We start from the raw sequence: 9,843 nt of genomic DNA on the forward strand, positions 1-9,843 counted from the left end.
GACAGACGAATTCAGCGATCTTTACATAACATGACGGTATTAAAGAAAGATACATTGACCTTAATAAAACTTAAGATTACCTTGATATGTTAGAAAAGAATAAAATATAAAAAAATCAAATTGTATCCATCCGACGCGCCTGTTGGGTAGAGGTTTCTCTAGTGCTCGCAAGAACGCAACCTTGTACCCGCACAGATGGTGCGTGGCGTGTACGTGAGGCAGTCGAGCCCGGGGGCCTCATGGTATCGAATGTTCTTTTATGATTATTAAGATATCTTTTATGTAACAATATATCTATACGTGTGTGACAAAGTATCTGTGTATTGTAATTATACATCCCACCTACAAGCCTAACAGCTACATAATTCATTAACATTTTTTTTTAATACAACCAATAGGTAACGAGTTATTTTAAATAGTAGTACTCACTGACTCACCCTGTATATTTTTATAGTCCCTTCACTTCATAGTGGCATAAACGTTGTCCATCGAAGCTTTAAGAACTCCTAAACGATATTTATATGAGACTTTCAGCGATTTCGTAATGAATTAACATTTACTGCATATTCGACGAGTGTCCTAATACTTATGAGCAGGAGTGCATGTAGGTATTGGGTACGCGTGTAAATAATTTCGCGTCTCATGATTGATTTCGTACATTAACATTTGTAAACGTAGAAACGCTACTGGATATTCAATCTCTAACTGCCTTGCAATTTGACCTAGGTAAAGTCAATACTATTCATATTTATTAAACTGAATTTGAAATCTGCACCCCAGGCGTGGCTCGACATTATAGGCCAACGTAGTTAATCCTTTCCATCAATTCCTTTAGGATTGTCTTTATCTCTACAAAATTTATTTAAGTAACTTTATTTCTACATAATTTTATAGGGTGTACTACAATAGAACCTGCCAATATACTAACTACCATTAACTAAATACTCTAATATTCGAGTATTCTATTATCCGAATATAGTGTTTTCTAGCAACAGATGTCTTCTGTTACAAATATACAGGGTGTCATAGGGAGTGATTCTACGTGAAAAAATTAGTTGGAAATATTAAATTAATTTTTTTCTCTTGAGACTTCGTTTTTGAGAAAATCGACTTTGAAGCTCAATCTGAAACGCCTGTAATCGTCGTGATAGTAAGTAGAAACGGAATGTAATGAACAGACGTACTAGCCAAGTCCTATTCAAATGCACGCGTATGCACCAAATATTCAAAGTTGATTTTTTCGAAAATGAAGTCTCAAATAAAAAATTTTATTTTAGATTTTTGACCTGCTTTTTCATATAAAATCACCCCCTACCCGGCTGTAGCACCAGTTACATGACACCTTGTATAATAAGGAAAAGAAAGAAGGAGGTGATTCCTCATGTAAAGGTAAGTACAAAAAAAGAGTACAATTGTTTCCTGTAATGCTTCGTTTCCAGGATAATCGAATTTGAAAATCGGCTGAATGCATACACATCTGTTCATTACATTCCGTTCCTATTTACTGCCAGCACGAATACACGCGTTTCATATGAATTTTCAAACTTGATTTTCTCGAAAAGGGAGCTTCATATAAAAAGATTTTATTCTACATTTTCGATTTACTTTTATATGAGAAATCACCTTCATTGAAGGTTTTACCACGATTTTGGTAACAACCTGTATATTGCAATAGATATCATATAATGTATACTTTCTTCTGTTTGGTCGAATTCTACTCAATTACTTATGTTGAACAATTCCTGCAATTCAATAGACAAAAATATATGGGAATTATAAGTATTCGTAGATAATAACAAACTGTTCATTTCTTAATGTCTATTTAAATAAATGAAATGTAGCGTCGAAAAAGTGATTGCTATATTATCCGAAAATTCATTTAACCACACACTTATGTGTGGAGTCAAAATGACCGTTCGAGGGTTAATAGGCGACAAGGTGTAAAAAATGACGGTCATAGCTTTTTGATGCATCTAATACTAGCCCTCGTCAAAAAGATTTGATCTATCATTTACACCACTTTTTTTATCTCTAATAGTTTCCGAGATATTAGACCAAATGTTATTTGACGTCCCTAACTTTCAGGGCTGATTTCACCTCTTATACGCGGATAATAATAGCTCAAAAAAATACACGTCAAATATTACTATGAGAACTACAATATTTTCTACCAGAATTGCATCAAAATCGATGATTATCACTTCGGTATGTTCCCTTGTAAATATCCATCTTTCTATCTATCTGTTATATAACCTTAGAAACCACACTCCAACCTCAGCATACGCAAACACCACACAAGTGCAAATGGCAATTTTGAATTTTTGATGACTTGAAGAGAATATTAGCAAATTGAACTCATACTTTGTAAAATAAAATATCCCCAGAAATTCAATGGTAATCATTGCGAAAGTGTGAAACAATTTTTTAACTATGAAAATTTGTTATAAAGAAATGTTAATGTTTCGCTGGTGCAAATTCACACTACATAATGTGGTGTCTAAGGCATAATAAACTTGCATATTATCGTTATTCGACAAACTTTCCAATTCCATTTCTCTAAAGTACATAATTACCGCAACGATCGTTGTTCATCACTTCCTGTCACGTGTAGTATCTTCGAGAGGAGCATGGAAGATTTCGATTTTTTTTTCATAGCTTGTCCTTCGAAGCACGTAAGCGATGTAACAGCTATCGCGAACAGCACAAAAGCCAGTCCAGCATCGCGATAAAGGGTGGTTCGTTTCTGAAAAGCGAGAAGAACGTCGGTATCATTATTTACCGCGACATTTTCATGGTAAGGGACACGGCGAGGGCTTGTCAACGCCGGTAGATTTCGTTTCCTGGAGGATCGTTGCGGCCAAACGATGCATCTTGTGTTCACGAGCGTGCAATGCAATTTCTCGTTGACCCGCCTGAAATATATTTTACTATACGAGATTAAAGGGCACGGGCCGAGGGGCCGCAAAATTTTTACCGTGTCAAGACACAATGCATTTGATTCATCTACGTTTAAACAAAATTACGTTTCTTCTTTTTTTTAAGTTTCCTGTTTCATTATCAATACGTTCGACGCCACAGTTTTTCCTTTTGAGACAGTATCGTAATAAGATATATTTGTTTAGGTCTTTGTGATTATAGACTGCGGATGCTTATGCATTTATTGCATCCTTTGATATGCAAAGTATAGTAAAATAAAGATTTTGATAAAGTGTGACGTTATTTATGAATTATTATTAATATTCAGGAGCTTTCAATACAGAAAACAAAACTCTGTTCATTTATAGTATTTACACATATTAATATCTGCAATTTTGAATTTGCATAACCCTCTGCAGTGTAATTGTTAACAATATAAGTATTTATGAGTTGAGTTAAAGACTCGTTGCTTTCATTATTACTCTACTAGTAATTATGTTTATAGAATGTTAACTGGTCCTGTTCAGAAATTCGATGTTTCTTCTTATAATTTAATAACACCGGTCATCGATGATCACCGTGACAGTTAACGAGTTAAACAAAGTTACATTTGCTTTTGAAATTGTTCCCTTTTCTTAAGTATTTGAGTATTTATTGTTATAGTATGTTTTTGTTGTTTCGATAAGTTAATCATAATTTTTTAAGATTGTAATTACATATATGTTACGTATGGAGAATAATTTAATTTTCAATCGTATTCTACCGCGCGTCTGGCAACGGAAAACGCTCTAAAACTCCGTCTGTTTATTCCTCAAGTAATAGGGGAGCGTAATCTCGACCAACTGGATAGCAGCCTAGAGACAGAATCATGATTCACTCGCGACCGTTAAGATTTCCTTAGAAAGAAATTCTAATGAAACCCTACCCAGTTTTGGGAATACATAAACCCTCTGATTTTAACCCTCGGGGGCCAGAATAGTACAGTCACTTGTAAAGTCACGACGTATTATATCCGGTAAAGAGTCGGTTGTATTCAGCGAGATCGGGCTCAAGTTCCCTTTCGAATTATTGGTTAACCTTATAGGATAGGTTCGGTTGAAGTCCTATTTGGTAATCTTTTAAAACCGCTCTACCCCGCATTGCCAGTGCGTTAACACCAAGCATTTAACCGATAATATTACACTTAATATTGTACTTTACCGCGACAACACTATACTACACATATACTTATACCAACGACTGATTGTATAATATCCAAATAATATTCTTTAAGAAACGTGAGTAGTTTTATTATTAAAATTCATTGGTTCGGTAATCATTATAATCGTAGTTGACTTTTCCCACACGATACAACTTTACCGCTCGAGTTGTATCTTTTATAAAACGAGTACGAAGCTTAACTAACATTTTCCTGCAGCTCCATGATTTCGCATCGGGTTCGTCCACATCCTAAAAGCTCCCTGATTTCGCATCAGGTTCGTCTGTACAGATTTTTCACCCTCCTCGCAGCTCCTCAATTTCGCGCTAAGTTTGTCTGCACAATCTCATCCTAGTGACTCCTCGGTTTCGCATCAGATTCGTCCGCGCACCTCACTAACAAACTGATAAACCATATTCTTCTTGATTGGCACACCGGGGTCTTTTATGACCCAGAAGAAATTTCTATACAAATAAATAAATAGTAGTTTATTTTATAAAGCCGCCTGGACTCTCTAAAAACAGACATGTACAGGGTGTCAATAAAAATGTAGGACATTTTCACAGGGTAGATTCTACATACCAAACTAAGTCGAAAGTCAAGACTTTTTTTCGAGAGGAGCGTAATTCGTCGTGATTAGTTTTTTTGTAGGAAGATGAGTAGAGGACATAGGTAGGTCAATTCTGTTTTTTAAATCGAATCATATATCTTGTATTACGTTAGTCGATCCAGCTTGTAATTCTGCATAAAAAAGTATTAACCTGTTTGTATCAAAAAACTATTAGTTCAGGAGATATATTAACTTCAATTATTCGGAATGGGATACATGGAACCAGGACGGTCGGTAACTAATGGTACAGCCGAAAAGGGAGTGATTCCACATGAAAAAATAAGTCGAAAATATAGAATAAAACTTTTTCATTTGAGACTCCGTTTCGAGAAAATCGGATATAAAAATCTGTTGGATACGTGTGAAATTTAATAAGACAGACATGACGAATCTATAGTACGTGTGCCAGAGATGATACGTGCGGGAATTTTGTTGGCACATGAAATATTTACCGGTGATATGGTATTATACTCTTATAAATTATTCAGACTTTTTTTAATTGCTGTGATACGTGCAAGTCAAATTTGGTTTTACACGAAAGAAACTAAAAGAAAAACCAACATACAACAAAATAATATCATTAATAAATACTTGATATTGATTTTTATACGACAAAGTTTATGACAACTTGTGAGTTCGTCTTTATGAAATTCTATGTTAATATTCAAAATTGTCTAAATAAAATTCTACATTAATTTTTTATTAGATTTTTCCCCTATTAAAAATTGCTCGGCATGTCAGCAACTCAATAAATATTATTTATAAAGTTTTATCTCGCGCACATGAAAAGGTTCACCAGCACTGAAATAGGACTTGGCTAGAGTGTCTGTTCATAGCATTCCGTTTCTACTTACTATCATGATAAATACACGTGTTTGAAAATAGTTATCAACTTCATCATACGAAAAAATTTTATTTTACATTTTCGACTTATTTTTTTATGTAGAAAGAACCCCTTTCCGGTTGTGCCCTCATTTACCGACTACCGTGTATATCCAGAATACAGTAGACATTCGTTTCCTGCGCTATCGTTGCCTGCACGGAAACCACGCCCTTTGTTCATACGTGTTCTTCACACACTTGCGCGTAGCCTACTCTGTCGCTTACCACGCCCAGGCCGGAAGACATACGGTGTCGCGTTTAACACGTATATCTCATCACAGAAAGCGAAATGTATATAATGAAGGATGAGTGTAATGGTGTTAGAGTGCGTGTGGCGTAAATGGAAAGACTGCAGGATGTAAGAATGCGTGTGAGAGGGCGAATGGCCTAATGTTTAGGTTAGAAGATAAAAGGCATGGACGGTTGGGGAGAAGACAACCGCGAGACGAGAGTCAGTCGATCTCTAGCAACCGAGAAGCACCGTGTCAAAACCTTTTTTTTTGTTATTCCTTTACTTTAATTAAATGTTCTTGTTTCGTTTAATACTGGAATTATTTACATCCCCTCATCCTCACTAAAAAGAATCCCACATATAATACTGTTTTAGTAATATTTTTATTGGTGCAATGAATATTGGTGGAATGAATATTGGTGGCAATTTGATTGCTTCTTGTCTCGCGGATCACACGTAATTGGTAAAAGATGCTAACCAAGCTAGACATTTGCCATTAAAATATGTCAGGAATCATTACCTTTTTCACAAACAAATTTAATACTTTATTACGCAGAATGTGTGGGAGAATCGATTTATGTAATAAAAGTATTTTATTCCATAATATTTCAATATTATTAATAAAAATAACATAATTAACTTTGAAAACTTAGAAGATACTCCACCTACGAAAAACTTGTTACTGCTAAGTAATAGTCCTCTTCATACTGAACAACTTCTGTGAATAAACTTTTCTGATATCTCTAAAAATAACGGAGATAATTAATGTAACTCTAAAGTGCACATATCCAGCCCACCCTATATGTAGCTGCGTCGCACGACTGAACGGCCGAGTGGTGGGGAAAGCGCTCGGGTAACTGGTCCCCGATTTCTGTACGGTTCCTGGAATTCTGGCCCTCTACAGCCCCGACTAGTGCGGGAAACGAATGTCTACTGTACTGATTTTCGTTACTGTATCGCAAAATATTTGCGAATATGAAATTTTCGTAACTTTTTTCGAGTATACTACCTTCATATCTCTAAACTAGATATTTGAAAGTGTTTCGGTATTTATTCAAATTTTGAATAAAAAATTTGAAATAAATACTGAAACACTTTGAAGTATCTAGTTTAAGGGTATGAAGGTAGACTCCCTGATAATCAGTTGTATACAATTTTTGAGCAAATTGCCAGCAAATAATGATAAAAGTTATATAAAAACCATAACCATCTGTTTCCACATTTGGCTTGTACATTGTACATTGAAACTTAGCTTGTACATTGCTGTAACTGCTTGTACATTGAACATAGTCTGCGCGAGCCAATTTGTCGCCTATGTTGCTGCCAATGTGCGCGCAAATTGTTTACAGCACATCTTAAAGCATCATTCTAGGATACTCTAGAGAAGTTACGGAAGTTTCATATTCGCAATTATTTTTCGATAACTTCTATGCAGAACTGTTTACATATTCTAAATGTGCTAAAGTCACGCCGAATCCAAAAGATACCAGTGTGACATTTGATAGTCGAAAAAAAATAGTGTGTCCATCCGGCGTGAATATCCATTAGGGTGGTCATAACCTAAAAAAAACGGAAGAAGGAAATAAAGAAATGTTCCTTTTTTTGCAGACCAGTGTATTTATATACCTCTTTAGAAAACAGAAAATTCACTGGATGGAATAGTAGGTAGGAAGATGTATTACACAGAGACATTTAATTTGATCTCTTAACGGACAAACGGTTCTAAATGAATAAAAAGGGGCAGCTGCGGCTTACTGTCGACGAAGACTTCCAAAGTTTAACTCAAAGACTCTTGCTGCGTCTAGAGCGACCGCTGCTTGATTTATTAATTTTTTAATGGAACCATGCCGCTATTTTTACTGAATTGCACGCAAGAACTTTGCTACACGCCCGACAAGTAGGCGAACAAGAATCACAACATCATTCTCGGGGAACAACACGGCATGAATCTCGATCCATTCAACGCGCAGGGAACGAGATTTTTATTGGCCACTTAGCAACTCTTCGAGCAGCTTCATGTTTAATTCCACGATTTAAGGAAGCTCCGACGAACGAACTCTTTACTTACAGCGATACCATTACTTTGCGGGGCGGACTGTAACCTTAATATTCAGTGTTAAGCTGCGTCTACACTAAGGGTGATTCTGCTAAGGGTACCACCCAAATTGCTTTTGAACTGATTATTATATCAGAAAATGTTTCAAACAATCGTTGTATGGTGTCGAAAGGGCTATACGTTGTAATAATCAATATGTTGCTGTTTCATTTTTTTACCGAGATATGAAGGTCATCTTGAGTTTTTTCGAATGTGACTTTGCAGTTGGAAATAGTGTTGGATTCCGAGTAAAAAACTACTAGAGTGTATGGGTCCAAAAATAAACAGTTACCGAGATATTATTCTTTGAACGATATTTATTGCATGTGATGCGTGAATTGGAGATATCTATCGATTGTCGCAGAAATTAAGTTACGCTCCCAATGACACAATGCAAACAATCAGGCAAGGTCAATGTCGTCGTTTGTAAACACCGATGTACAATGTAAGTGTTGTACGGATTTTACATTTACGAAAGTTTATTATCATTCACTGAAGAATATTTCAGTAATTACTAGTTTTTAGACCCATGCACCCTAATAAACTTTTACTCAGCATTCAACACCCTTTCTAATAGCAGGATCAAATTTTACCCGTTACGATGAAAAAATTGAAGGTGATCTTCATATCTCGTTAAAAAACAAAATAACAACAAACTAATTGTTACATCGTATAGCCTGTTACGTACAAAGACACTTTCGTTACCTCTTAACCCTATAGAGGGTTGGAATGCATCTGGCCAGATTACGTACTTGCCCACGGGGTGTTATGGCGTGGCCAGATTTTCTTGACAAACAGTTTCCCTTGAGGAACAGGCGTGTCCCCCACTACTTCTAGACTCGATTTTCGGGGTATAAAAAGGGACGCGAACAGCTCATCCGCGGGTCATACTCATACCAGGAGTCTAGTTAGTGAGATAGTGTACTTAAAGTCCTTTGGCGGCAAGCTGTTGACTGGAAAAATGTGAAAAGGAAAGGAGAGGGAGCGTTTCGTCCTGGGCCTGCTTGTGGACTCGTCAGTAAGGCTACCTAGCAGACCCTGCCTTAGACGCGGGGATATACGATGGTCGGTTATGGACGTATATACAGGGTGTCCCAAAAATGTCCTCCGACCCGGAAATGGGGCACTCGGGGGGTGAATTGGAACAACTTTTTCCTTAGCAACAATGTAAACTGAGGCTTCGTTACCGAGATATTAACGAAAAACCGCGATTGTTTGTTATTTAAAGAGATTAGTGAATGAAACGTAAATGTAGGCAAATTATGTGTAACGTAAAAAGACGAATGCACATTTACATTTTTGTAAATTCCTTTTTACGAATTTGTAAATTTCCTTTTCAAATCAACATGTATTTGACTCTGATATACATTTGGAGTCCTCTCCTTGTTAGAGAAAACACCTTAAAACTTCAGCCAGATAAGTGTGAGTTTTTGAAACGATCATGCGAATGTCTTGGTCATGTAATTTCGAACAAAGGTGTTAAACCTAATCCAAAGAATGTTCAAGTTATTGTAGATTTACCACGACTTCAAACTCGAAAGGATATTAAAATATGTTTAGGGATGCTTGGTTATTACAGAAAGTTTATTTCAAATTTTTCTACAATTGCTAGGAAATACTTAGGAAACACAACATTAAAACCATTTTTACGACCCATACCAAAATCAAGCAGATACTCACTTCTCCCAAATATCCGGAACCGCAGCTTTCATCGGCGGGGGTTTACAAAATACCTTGCTCATGCGGTAAAGTATACATTGGCGAAACCGGGAGGAGTGTGAGCACACGACTGAAGGAACACGAGCGATGCACCAGATTGGGCTACATTCAATCAGTTGTTGCAGAACACCAGAAGTTAAAAGGACACAAAATACTTTTCAACGAAACTAAAGTAATAGTAAAGACCAAAG

The sequence above is a fragment of the Dufourea novaeangliae genome, unplaced genomic scaffold (assembly GCF_001272555.1).
Source record: "Dufourea novaeangliae isolate 0120121106 unplaced genomic scaffold, ASM127255v1 scaffold148, whole genome shotgun sequence".
Classification (NCBI taxonomy): domain Eukaryota; kingdom Metazoa; phylum Arthropoda; class Insecta; order Hymenoptera; family Halictidae; genus Dufourea; species Dufourea novaeangliae.